The sequence below is a fragment of the Mustela putorius genome, unplaced genomic scaffold (genome assembly GCF_011764305.1).
Source record: "Mustela putorius furo isolate JIRA1106 unplaced genomic scaffold, ASM1176430v1.1 tig00000450_pilon_pilon_pilon, whole genome shotgun sequence".
NCBI classification, from domain to species: Eukaryota; Metazoa; Chordata; class Mammalia; order Carnivora; family Mustelidae; genus Mustela; species Mustela putorius.
In genome coordinates this window covers 11,436,740-11,450,856 of record NW_025421385.1, presented here as the reverse complement: position 1 = coordinate 11,450,856, position 14,117 = coordinate 11,436,740, and positions in this window count along the sequence as shown.

The following is a 14,117-nucleotide window of genomic DNA, read 5'->3' as shown; positions in this document are numbered from 1 at the left end:
TAAGGGAGCAGCCTAGCTGGAACCTAAGGGCCAGAAGCATGATTTCTGTCTTCTGCTGTTGCTGGGATCATTCCAGTCTTAGCTGCTGCCTTCCCTCTCTGCCGGCCACCACTCCCTGGCATCCACCTGAGGAAGAAGAGTGCATCTCGTTCTCTGTCTCTTCCTCCTGTCTCCCCTTTCTGGAGGAAATGCTTTCTGGAGTGCTCCCTGCTTGGCCTCCCAGATCCCTGTACCAGTGCCCTTTGGCTTCCAACAGCCCCCTGTGAATGCTATTTTTCACCCATAGCCTGGAACTGCTGCAACAGCTCTGCCCTAGGAGGAAAGGCCAGAAGTACCAGGGAGTCCAACTCTTTGGAAGGAGATGAACAGCATTCTTGCTTCAGATTGGGATGATTATTTGTAGCCCAGAGTCCTTCTGAGGGCTCAGGCAGCATGTACCTTGTGCCAGGACTGTCTGGGATATGCATTGCTTACTCTATGTCCTACCCCTTCACTGTTGTTATTTTTCTGGGAACATTTCCTTAGCAAATTACTTCCTCATGAGTCCTCCTCTGAGAAACTGACCTTCCCCACCCCCATCTCTAAAACATCTGACCCCAACTCCTTCCCTGCCCTGACTCTAGCACACTGTGCTTAACACAGCAGATCAATGCACAAGGTTGGCTGTGGACTGACCTTATAGGGGTTAAGAAACATACTGATGTATGTTGTCATTGACATTCGATGGAGCTGTCTTCCATTTATTTATTATTCCATTGTATTCCCCAAAATAAGGACGGCTCTTGTCCCATCAATTACAAGCAGGTGATTCTATGTTTAAACTAAGGGTATTTGTTGTCACCTCAGAATTGTTTTTTCCCTATAATAAAGATTGTGAAGATATGTTAGACTTCTCAAAGACACTAGGACTGGGGGCATCTGGGTGGCTCAGTGGGTTAGGGCCTCTGCCTCTGGCTCAGGTCATGATTCTAGGGTCCTGGAATGGAGCCCCACATCAGGCTCTCTGCTCAGCGGGGAGCCTGATTCCCTTTCTCTCTCTCTGCCTACTTGTGAACTCTGTCAAGTGAATAGATAAAATCTTTTAAAATTAAAAAAAAACACTAGGACTGATTAGCACATTTTTTATATAATTTTTTATTTTTTATAAACATATATTCTGATTAGCACATTTAATTAAGACATGATTTTTATGGTTAATGTGCAAAAATACTGCATATAATATTTTAAACTTTAAGTAGCAGTTTCTCTTTCTGTCAGAGTAGAACGCTTAGTTTTTTTCAAGGAAAATTGTTCATTTGGCTACCAATTAAAAAAAAACACAGGATTCTGATTGAAGGATTAATTTTAAGTTAAGTACTCTAGATGGATGAAGTAAGACCCATACTAATGGAAAGGGAGCTCTTCAGTATAATTATTTACTTTTTCCAAGATACCTCACTCCCTGTTTGAATAACAACACACATGTGCACACACACGTAAGTATATAACGTAGGAGGTATTAGAGGACATGTGTTCCCAGTTATAAATGCCACCTGCTTCAATGTCCACAGAGCAGGTCTTCTCACCCTTCTTCAGCCTCCTCAGCCAGAAGTGAGCTTTTCTCCCTTCCAACATGTCCATACTTGCCTCTCTTGAGGTATGTGGTGTGCTTAGCCTGGAACTATGCTTGTTCTCAACTCGCCTGCGGGCTTCTAGAGATGGTCTGAAACATATTGGTGTCCCTCATCACATTTTAAAAGGCCCTTTGCGCATGGGAATCACTCATAAACCTTTAAAACTCAGTAAATTATTTTTTTTCTGGTCGCTTGTGTAGCTCAGTTGGTTAAGCATCTGCCGTCTGCTCAGGTCAGGTCCTGGGATCAAGCCGGCATCCCACTCCCTGCTCAGCGGGGAGCCTCCTCCTCCTCCTTCTCCCTTTCCTCCCCTCCTGTACTCTCGCGCACTAGCTGTCTCTTTCTCAAATAAATAAAATCTTAGAAAAACAAGAAAATTTCTGATTATAAAAATAATACCTGCTCTTGTAGAAAAAGAAGTTACAGAAATTTTTTAATGGACTATAGTAAAACCACTCATGATCTAACCACCCAGAGAAAACTACTGTGATTATTTTATGACAGATAATTCTTTTGGCCATTTTTTTCTCTATATACTTAATACATACCTACAAACACAGTTAACCATTGGAGAATTTTTTTTTTAACTGTGTATTGTTGTAAAAATAATTTGACTTCTGACTTTTCTAATTTAATATATCATTAGAATTTCCTATTACTTTATTCTGCAAAGTCATGACTTTTATGTGTTATTTGTGATGCCATCATATTGCTGTATCATAATTTATTTAATCTTCCCAATATATTCTGGACTTTTACACTGTTTCCAATATTTTTCTCTTATAAATGTTATAAATAATGCTGTAAGAATAATAGCAAACACTCTTGAATATATGAATATAATCCTAAAAATAAATGAGTATAACCATAGAAATATATTATTTTTGGAAAGTTTGTACCAATTTATTTTCTCATGAATAGTGAGAGAAAGTATTACACAGTTCCCCCAACAACCATCGGCAGTGTCGTTAACAATAAATACCAAACAAACTTTGATTTCACAAATGAAAAATGCCATCTTGTTATTTGTTTTAATTTGTATTTTAGAGGAGTAAGAAAGATTAATTATTTTCACCTTTTTCTAATGACAGTTTAGAGTTTCTCCTAATGATTTGTAGGGTTCAATATGTTGAAGATCTTAACTATTTGTTTTATACATTACAAATGTTTTTGTTATGTGTGTTATACTTAAAAACAGTACATATATATGTGTATATAGTATATGTATGTAGCATATATATTTGTGTGTATATGTATAGTATAGCATATATATGTGTGTACTGTGCAGCTTAAAGAAAAACAATACAATGAATATCCATGATTCCCAAGCTCATCTTTAAAATATAGTAAGTGGCCAGTATCTTAAAGCTCTATTTATGGTTCTTTCCGTATCACTTTCCCCTTCTCCCCACCCCACAGATATCTATTAACTTGGAATTTATATACTTTGTTCCCTTGCCTTTTTATTACTTAAAAATATTGGGATGTTAAGCATCATGTTGTTTCACTTTGTCTGCATTCATGCTTTATATGCACGAGAGAACACTGTATGTACTGTGGCTTATTATTAATTTAGTTTTCACTATCTTTTTTTAAGATTCATCCATGCTAATACATGGAGCTGAGGTTCATTTATTTCCATTGCTTCTTATTATTTCATTGACACACATTTGGAATATTTACATTGTTATGTTATTATAAACAGTGCTGTCAACACACGGCTTCCTTGTACGGTTCATCTGGGGTACATGCCCAGGCATCTTTCTAGGGGTAGGACAAAGCATGGGCTATTGTGGCTGCTCCTGTATATGCCTGTGTACGGCTTTATTCAACAACACCACACTGTTCTTCAAGCAAATTGTACCAATTTACATTCCTTTCAGCAATGTCTAAGGATTTAAGTTTCTCTCTATAGAGAGAACTATAGAACTGTAGCCCAACTATTTCATTTTTGTCAAAGTAATGGGTTTGCAATGGTATTTTATTGTGATTTCACTCTGTAGATGTTGGACATCCATATTTCCTCTTCTGTGTTCATGTCCTTTGAATATCTTCTGTTGTGTACATTTTCTTATTGATTCCTATAAGATCTCTACTGATTCTGAATAATCACAACTAATTGCTACATGATTTGCAAATACCTCTTCCAGCTTAAGTCTTCTCTTTTTACTTTTTCTGTATGTCTTTTTTGTTTTTATGTGGATTTTCTGAATAGAAAATCTTAATTTTCATATAGTTGAGTCTCGCCATCCTTGTGATTACAGTTGTTAGGATTCATGCTGGTTGAGTTTGGCTTACAATATCTTTCTTTATTCTAAGATTATAACTATATCTTCTCATATCATCTTCTGAAAATATTATAGTTTTGATCTGCACAGTTAAGTCTTTAGTCCACCTGGAACTTATTTTTGTGTATGGTTTGAAGAAGAGATCCATTTAAAAAATTTTCAGTGATGAACATTTGCTCCAACAAAGTTGACTGAGGAGTCTCTCCACTGACCAACATTTCTGCCATATTTTTCAAGTATAGTTTGGATTTCTATTTGTATATATGGATATGTCTACTTCTGGGCACTGTGTTGCACACCTGTTGCCTATCCATTCACACACCCTCCAATTCCACATGGTTTACCTTTTCAACCTTATAACTAATTTTGCTACTTGGTAGGACATTTGCATTTCCTTGGCTTTTTTTTTTACTCTTCCATATGAATTTATAAATTGTCTTGTCAAATTTCCAAAAAACAAAAACACCCAAATCTATAGGGATTTTATTTATTCTATTTTTAAAAAATATTTTATTTATTTATTTATTTGACAGAGAGAGAGAGAGCGAGCACAAGGAGGGGGAGTGGCAGGCAGAGGGAGACGGAGAAGCAAGCCTGTCATGGGGCAGGATCCCAAAACCTCGGGATCACAACTAGAGCCAAAGGCAGAAACTCAACAGATTAAGGCACCCAGGTACCCCCCTGTAGGAATTTTAATATGAATTGCTGAGTCTTTGGTTCAATTTAGGAAAAATGGACTGTAACTCTTTTTTTTGTTGATTTCCATTTATGTTTTTCTTTAAGTCTCCTGTTTTTTGCCTCAAGGTCTTACAAACTTCTGGGTCAGATTTATTCCTAGATGGCTTGTTTTATTTTGTTGCTACTATAAATCTCATTTTTTTTAGATGTCTTTTTCTTTTTGTTGCTATGTCTATTGACCTTACCTTTTGGCAAATTTACCAAAGTTTCTTATTAATTCCATTATCTGAGCTACTTGGAGGCTTTTCATAAATGATCATACGACCTATACATAATACTTTCAACTTTGTAGAATTACTTTTTAAATTTAATTATAATTTTTAATTGTTTAAGACATATACCTGGGTCCAGGTTAGTCTCCAAAACAAGGAACATTTGGAGAAATCTATGTCCTTCTTCTGTCCACATATATGCCTTTTAGTTTATCTTTCTATTTTTAAAAATTCTTATAGTCTTAGCTAAATGATAACATACTATATTCACTTTTCTACATCTTGCTGTTTTTTCTTAACAAAATATCCTGGGTATCATTCTATAGGAGTACACAGATGCCCCTTTTTCTTTTACACAGCTGAACAACCTTCCACTGTGTATATGTATCAGTTTATTTAACTAGTCTCCTAGGGATGGATATTTGAATTTTTTGCCTACTAATTAATTTTTTAAAAGATTTTCTTTATTTATTTGAGAGACAGCATGAGTAGGGGACAGGGAGGAGAAGCAGGATATCCTCCCTTAGAAGGAAGCCCTGATCCCAGGAGGGATCGGGACCCGAGCCGAAGGCAGATGCTTAACCAACTGAGCTACCCAGTCTCCGCTATTCATTAGTTTTTTTAATGAATAGCTTTGTGTAAAACCTTTTATAATTTTTGCAAGTGCATCTTCGAGGGCTGTTTCTTACAGCTGCATTCGCTAGGTGAAATACCATGTGCATTTATAATTTTGTTTGATATGGCCAAATTCCCTCCATACATTCTATATCATTTTGTATCTCTCCAGCAATATGTGAGAAGGTGTGTTTCCCCACAGCTTCCCCAACAGAGTGCTTTCGCAGACATTTGGGGTTTGCTAATCAGATATATGAGAAATAATATCTCAGGGTAATTGTAATTTGAATTCTTTTGACATGAGTAATGGTGTAATATTTTTCCCTTTGTCTTTGGAGTTCTGTGATTTCATGGAAATATTTCTAGGGGTGGCTTTTGTATTATTCATTTTGTCTGTATTTCACTGGGATTTCTGAATTTCATAAATGTCTTTTACCAATTCTGGGATATTCTTGACCACCTGCATTTTTGAATTTTGAAATTTTATTATTTTTTTTCTTCTTGGAAAGAATAAAGTGTTTTTGACTTTCTTAATCTCTCCATATTCCCCAAGCTTTCTTTTATACTTTCTGACTGACTCTGCTGCATTCTAGATATTTCTCTCTCTTTTAGTTCATCAATTCTCTCATCTGCTGAGTCTAATGTGCTATATACTTCAGTCAATGATTTTTCTGATTCCAGTAATAGTTTGATGTCTCAGTGTTCTACTCATTTCTTTATAATATTCCCCTGGTCAAGTTTGATCAAGTATCTTCTTTTTTAACGTATTGTCAAGCCTCTCTTATTTCTTTGAACATCTTAATCTACTCAGGTTCTGTCTCTGCTAATTCCAGTATCTTTTATCCATGTGGCTGCGATTCTGTAGGACGTTTTTCTCTAGATTTTTGAATCCTGGTGATTTGTTTCCTTATTTTTTTATCTTTTTAGTTGTGAGATTTTTAAAAAAATTATTTATTTGACAGAGAGAAAGAGAAAGAGAGATCCTAAGCAGGCAGAGAAGCAGGCAGAGAGAGGGGGAAGCGGACTCCCTGCTAAGCAGAGAGCCTGATGTGGGGCTAGATCCCAGGCCCCTGAGATCATGACCTGAGCAAAGGCAGAGACTCAACCCACTGAGCCACCCAGGTGCCCCTCGTTGTGAGATTATGGTTGTTGGAACTTTATGTGTAGAATGTCTTAAAAACTGAATTCTAATAAGTATTGCACTAGTAATGCTTTACATTTGCTCTGTCTAGTGCCTTGAGACCACTCTAAAATAAGTTTTTTGATTTGGATTTTTCAGGCCGCAAAAGTAGTGTGAATTCTGGCCCCAAGCACAAGATTAGAATTAGAAATTCTTGGGGGACATGCATCCTTCTTTACCTTGATTCTGAGCTGGGGTGAAATTACCAAACCTATTTCCAGGGTTGGTTTTTCCTCTACTTCATCGTTGAAGGTATCACTTTGCAGGGGTGTTGGATTTATAGTTTCTGATCCAGACCTCACTCCCTGCTCTGGCTCCACATTAGCCCTCGCTAATGTGACCTTTTAAACCCAGGCTGTAAGCCACAGGAAGTGGCAGATTCCTTAGGGCATCTTGGGTGCTGGTGGAATTTTTCTTATTCACTTCTGACTTCTAATTATTTACTTTATTACATCTTAAACTTGTTTTCAAAGAATCATTTTTAAAGCTTTGTATCATTTTTGTTTTGTTTTGTTTTTAGAGAAGGATTGTGATGAGTTTGGTGTGGGGGCAGGAATGAGGAGATGGGCAAAGGGAAAGGGAGGAAGAGCATCTTAAGCAGGCTCCGCCCAGCACAGAGCCCAACCTGTGGGTCCGTCTCTCAACTCTGAGATCATGACCTGAGCTGCAAACAAGAGTCAGTCACTCAACTGACTAAGCCACCCAGGTGCTCCACTTTTGTATTTTTTTATTGAAGAATAATATATACATGAAAAGGGAGCAAATTGTAAATGTATAGCATGATATCATTTTACAAATTGAACACATCTCTATCAGCACTGGATGGAGAGACCGTGCATCACCGTTTCTACCAAGGATCCCCCCGCATCTCTTTCCCGTCACCATGGGATATGACACAGCAATAAGCTTAAGGGACTGCAACTGTCCATGGCACTATGTCCTGATCTCACAGACACAACAACGAACGAAAGAGGCCTCATGTAGGAGGGTGCATGCTGCGTCATTCCATTTATGCAAAACTCAAAAGCAGACAAGCCAAAAGAGATAATTCTAGAAATAGACTCCTGGTGTTAGTATTTTGAGATAGAAAAGTTTTAAATTTTCCATAGCAAAATCTACTGATTTTTCTCCCTAGGTTATCTCTCCCATTTGCCTTTGAGCAAGATCAGATAGCTGTGTTCCTGTAGTGTCTTCTAGGTTTTTATTATAAATCAACATTCTGAGGTTTATTTTGGTTTCGTTCATGTACTGTGATTTTCAGTTAATCAATTGTTCCAGAATAATTTATTGATATGGTCTTTCTGGGTTGTACTGTCATCACCATTTTATTGTTTATTCAAGCATCAATACATTACTATCTATTCTTGTCCTGTTTTGATTATCACCGCTTTATATTATATACTTTTTAATATATGTTGTCATGTTCCACCTTATTACTCCCTGTTTTTCTTTCTTTTTTCAGTTATTCTTGGCATTCAGATTTTTTAGGTGAACATTAGAACTACAGATCCTCCCCTAATATGCCATTAGGACAGCAATTAGAAGTACATAATTTCCATAAGCAATTTGAATAGATTTAAAACACTCAGCTATCCAATAAAGGAATATGGATCATTTTTCCATTTATTCATACATTTTCTTATGTCTATCAGTAATGTTGACACACCTCATTGCATTGTGTGTTTACTGTGAATTTACTATTATAAACGAGCTCTATTTCAACATTACATTTTCTTACATGTTAACATTCTAGTAATAGGACAATTATTGATTTTTAAATATGTTTGTTCTCTTCTCACTCACCCAAGATTCATTGTATGTTGTTTATAATAGTTTTCATTTGATTCTTGTATATTTCCTAAGTTAGATATATATTTATATATAAAATACATTATATTTTATTACAATAAATTATATAATAAAGAATATATATTTTATATATTTTATATACATGTTTTTTTTTCTCGTGGGATAGCTTCTATTTCTATGCTGTGTGCAACCACATTGTCTATACAGATGGAAAGTCATCATAATGCTTGAAGATGTCTTTATCTTTCTTCCACTTTAATGAGAACGTGTCTAGTGTTCCCCCATTACATATAATGTTGGCTGTTGCCTAAAATAGTTACTTTTTACCATGTTAAGAAAGACTTTCTTTATTTTTTTTTAAGATTTTATTTATTTATTTGACAGACAGAGATCACAAGTAGGCAGAGACGCAAACAAAGAGAGAGGAATGGAAGCAGGCTCCCTGCTGAGCAGAGAGCCTGATGCGGTGGGGCTCAATCCCAGGACCCTGGGTTCATGACCTGAGCCAGAGGCAGAGGCTTTAACCCACTGAGCCACCCAGGTACCCCTAGAAAGACTTTCTAAGAAGTGTATTTTTCTTTATTTAATTTAAGAATGAGTGTTAATTTGACCTAAAGTCATTTGTAGGTTATCTCTTGTTTTTAATCATTTCACTTACTAATGTAGTTTGCTACATTACTACATTTACTATGTTCCAACCAGAAAATAAGCATGAGGTAAGGATAACCCCAGATTTGTGCTTTTTAAAAATCTAATTACTATCATCTATTTCATCTGTTTTTTTCTATCTAATCTGTCTATGTATATGGCTGTAGATATTTAAAGATATACACTGAGAGGAAATACATAGTATACATCCTTGAGATACTTTTTTTTTTTTTTAAAGATTTTACTTATTTATTAGACACAGAGAGAGAGAGCACAAGCACAAGGAAGAGCAGCAGGTAGAGGGAGAAGCAGGCTCCCCTTGGAGCAAGGAGCCCAGGATAGACCTGGGCTGAAGGCAGCTGCTTAACCTACTGAGCCACCCAGACACCCTAAGATATTTTCTAAGTAGTCTATTACCGCAGTTTTGTTTTTTCCACCTAATTTACAGAGTTATTTTTGGACATTTAAAGAAACACTCAAATTTTTATTGTTAATCTTTTAATTCGTTTTATTGCATCAGAAGCTTATGGAGTTTCTCCCTTTGTTCCTCTGCACATCATACAATTTATTTACTTAAATAATTTACATCTGTTTATAGTAAATATAGTTTGCTCTTTTATTATATAATCTTTAAAGTATACTTATAAATCTGTATTTCTAAAACTTTTGCTTCAAATAGCTTGATGAGGGACGCCTGGACGGTTCAGTTCAGAGAGTGTGTTTGATCTCAGGGTTGTGAGTTTCAGCTTTGCATCGGGTGTAGAGATTACTTAAACATAAAATCTTAAAAAAAAATAGCTTGATGAAATGATATATAGTAGATACATATTCACTTTTGTATTTTCACTAAGGATTTCATATTTGTCAATATGAGATTCTCTTTTACACACTTGTCTTTTTTTAAACTTTGAATTTCACCTGGTCTGAAATCAATAATATCAAACCCTCTTATCTCATATTTGCATTTCTTTTACAAATATTTAGCAATCATATTTTTAATCTGATGTGTTTTCCTGCTTTTTGAATTTTCCTCATATGGAAAATATTGTCAGATTCTATTTTATAGCCTAATCTGAGTCTTTGCTGTTTAATGGGGAGCTTAAATCATTTATCATATCAAAACTTGTATTTTAAGTCATCTGTCATTTTGTTTCCTGCTTTCGGTTTTTTATGCTTCTAATGTTAGCTTTGTTTTCTATATTTTGATGTATGGACTTTTATTTTTATGCTTTTATTATTTTTTTTTAACTTTTAATTCTACTAGGAATTAACTTCTTACTTTTCCTCCTCTCATTTTTCTTTATGACATTCAGGAATAAATGGGTGTCTTTGGAGTAACGTCTTTGCATAGGAATTTTGCACACACGTGCAAAAGCTCCCATAAGCTCTCTCTCAAATTTTTGCATGTTTTACTTTATATATAAACCCAGCTTTACAAATGTGTATTTTTACTAAGTTATTTCTCCTTGAGTATAATTATTGTCATGTGAATTCAGTTTTATAACCTAATTTGCTACAATTTCCTAGACATAAATCTATATTTAACTGGTTATCAACTTCTTTCCAACAGTCTTTATATAGAACAACTTTCCCACTTTTGTACATCAAACGTTGGTCAGATGGAAAACATCTTTAAGTATTTTTTTAGAGGAATGAATGAGTGGCATATTTTATGAGCCATACATATCTGAAGTGTATTTCTATTGCTTTCACTTATGAGCACACACACAAAATGAAAAACCTTGACTGGGCATAACATTCTTGAATTTTCACATTTTTTTTTCAAAATTCTGTAATTCTTCCATTTCTTTCCTAAAATATAGTATTGTTGAGATGGTTTTAAAGTGTCTAATTTTAGATAATCCATGCATAACATATCACCTTTCTAAATTGTATTCATTGGCTGAATACAAGAAAGATATATTTTCACCTTTTCCTTTGAATAAAATTTTTTTTCTAGTTTGTCTTCAAGACTGGGATTCTTTGATTCTGTCTTAAGTATGGTGAATTCTTTCAATCTGTGTACAAACTGTTTATTGTGCTAGTAAGATAAGTATGTTAAATACATCTTCGACTTTCTCTTCTGTTCTGATTGCTCTGTAATCCTCAGAAACAACTATATTTCTAACTTACTTCTGAACCTATGCAATTTTGTGTATTAATTTTTCCACCAGTTTTTCCCTCCTTGGTCCTGTCTCTTTGTCCTATTCCTTGCTTTCAAATCTAGGAGAGTTTTGGACCTTATTCAATATCACTAATTCAGTTTTCTGTAGATGGATCTTTCAATTTCCTATCTCTCATTTGAATACAAACCCAACAACAATTTGATGCATGATAATGCTAATCCTCATACACATTCAACTTTCCCTCTGTAGAGCCAAATTCTCAAGCAGGAATAATTCAAGTTCTTCTCTTCTTGGGATGACAGAAAAGCAAGACCAACAGAAAAATCCCAGGCTTTCTGGGAAGGGCGGAGGAAGAGAGGCAGTTTCCTGTTCTCAGGATTATCTCAGCTCCATTTTGCTGAACTGGGTAGATAAAACAAGTACTACCCATCCAGGAGACTCCTGGAATTGTTGCCAGGGTTTTGGAATTCAGGCAGCTACTGGATCCAGAATCATCTCTATCCATGTCTCAGCAGGTGGTACCAAACAGCACCTAAGAGGGCATCGATTTGGATTCTGCATTTTGAACCCCTGGAAATAACATGACATAACAACATAACATCATAACGTAATGTAACGTAAGGTAACATTACATTAAAAAAATCTGCATCTATGACATTGAGTTCTGGGGGTTTTACCATGTTGTAGCTCATCATTAGTTTCATTGGAATCTCTCCTTAGCTCATCCTCCTTTTTATCTGGATCTCCTCTCTCTTCATTGTGCTCTGCCCCAGGGCCTCAGTCATGTCCTTCCACAGCTCAGAGTTTCTCTAGAATCTTCTGAGTTGAATAAATCTATGAAAAACCTGCCACCCTGCATATTCCTCTCACAGGATTCTTTTTAGCTCCACATTTCCCTGCCAACTTACCCAATCCATATGCTTTGGGGTCTACATATCCCAAGAAACAGTAACTTATCATTAACCCCTCTCCAGGACCCCCACTTATTATATTGTTTCTGGGAGTAGCTGAAGGATATAGAAAAACGGTTGTGGTTGGTTGGAAGGGGGACTCAATAAAAGTATTGAGGCCTATAAGACGACCCTCTACAGTTGATTTATAGGTGCCCTTTTGTTGATATTTGTTGATCATGATTGAAGTATCTGGTTAGGAATAATAAGAGTTTCAGGAAGATAACTGCACAAATATTTACTATTTTATGTTGCTGATTACAGCTTTATCCCTAAGCACCTATGTAGTCAGCAGTGCAAGGCAATGATATTTTTCTTACAGGAAATGGACATCAAAAAAAGCAACCGCTTTAGCGATCAGGAGGGCGCTAAAATTTCCCTCTTTGCTGGCCCAGCACCAATCCATTTCTCCAGAATCTTTGGGCTATGCCTGACCTTTTTGTGATGTCCAGTTCCTGTCTTTTCACCAAGACTCTACTCCATGTGGACGTCCTGGTGAGCATGATTACTCTTTGACCTGCAATTTGTGAATGAATCTGCATCATGAATCCTTCTAAAAAGGAGTCCATAGGTCATGGTCCACACTAACCAAAACCCCGCTCTGTGTCACGTACTGGCTAAACATTGATTATTTTATTTAATTCTCATACCCATAGGATGAGAAAGGCATTATATTAGCCTCATTTGATATATCAGGAGGGACAGATGGATGACAGGATTGGAGAAGATATTTCACTTCTCCAAGATTACACGACTCATAATTGGCACAAACCTCAAACCCAGCTCAGCCTGACATTTGTGTCCATGGTCTTTACAGTGTCCAGGTTCTCCCAGGACCATTTCCCACCTTGCTGGAATCCTAGGAGTGTTAATTTGTGGAACTAAGTTTAATCATCATGCCAAAATAATCTTTTTTAAAATTATGCAGCCTGAATGACTTTCCTGAACCTCATTTGTAATTACATTGATTGAGGACATAGTCAAAGATATACTCATGAACTTCCATATTCAAATGAAATCAACCATCTTTGTTTATGCTTCTTCCACCTGTCTGTATTGTAGAAGATCATATTTTCTACAGGCGTCTATCTTAAGTTGTACATTTTTTTCCCTCTTCTTTCTTTTTAATTGGAGAGATTTTAGGAGAGAGGAACATAAAGAATTTGACACACTGTTATACAAGCTTTCTACTATTTTGCTAAATGGTAGTTCAACCATGTCACTACCTCCCACAGTTTCCCGAGTTTGGGGCTGTGGAGGCAGTGAGGTTCTAACCCTTTCTACCCATCCTTTTTTACTAGTGCCAAATAATTGTCAGACTTTGACATCAGAAAAGAAAGAATAAGACTGTTAAGGTGTATAGTTTCATGTGATACTCTTTTCAAATGATAGAACATATCTATCTCCTAAAATTCAGCTTATGTATTTTTATAATCTTATGAACATATATTATTATTCATTTAAGTGCTTCCATTTATGTGCTTTCAAAATTAATTATCAAATCTCTAACATATTAAATTTAAATAATTAAAACTAATAGGAATTTAAAGGAATCACGGAAAGGCTGTGTGGGAAGTGGGGAGTGAATTCCACAGCTTTCATAGAGATGTAAAGTGTACAGCTGAGATGTATAGAGACCTCATTTTGCCTTTGTGGGAAAGCAGTACAAGTAAAGCAGATTTAAGCACTCTGCTTCATGCCCTCTCTCTGCAGAACTCTGCCCAGGATGGCACTGATCTTTTAGAAAGCTCCCTAACATATTTCAGAGGATAGAGGAGGAAAAAGGTGTGAAATAATTTAGCAGGAAGAGAAAGAACCCAAAGAAGGTCTCTTGGGAAATGAGTTTCAAACTCGACCCTACTGCCATTAAAATCCCTGTGTCCTCTCCCCTTGATTCTTCACCCGAAATCCCAGTGACACACATCACCTACTACCTTT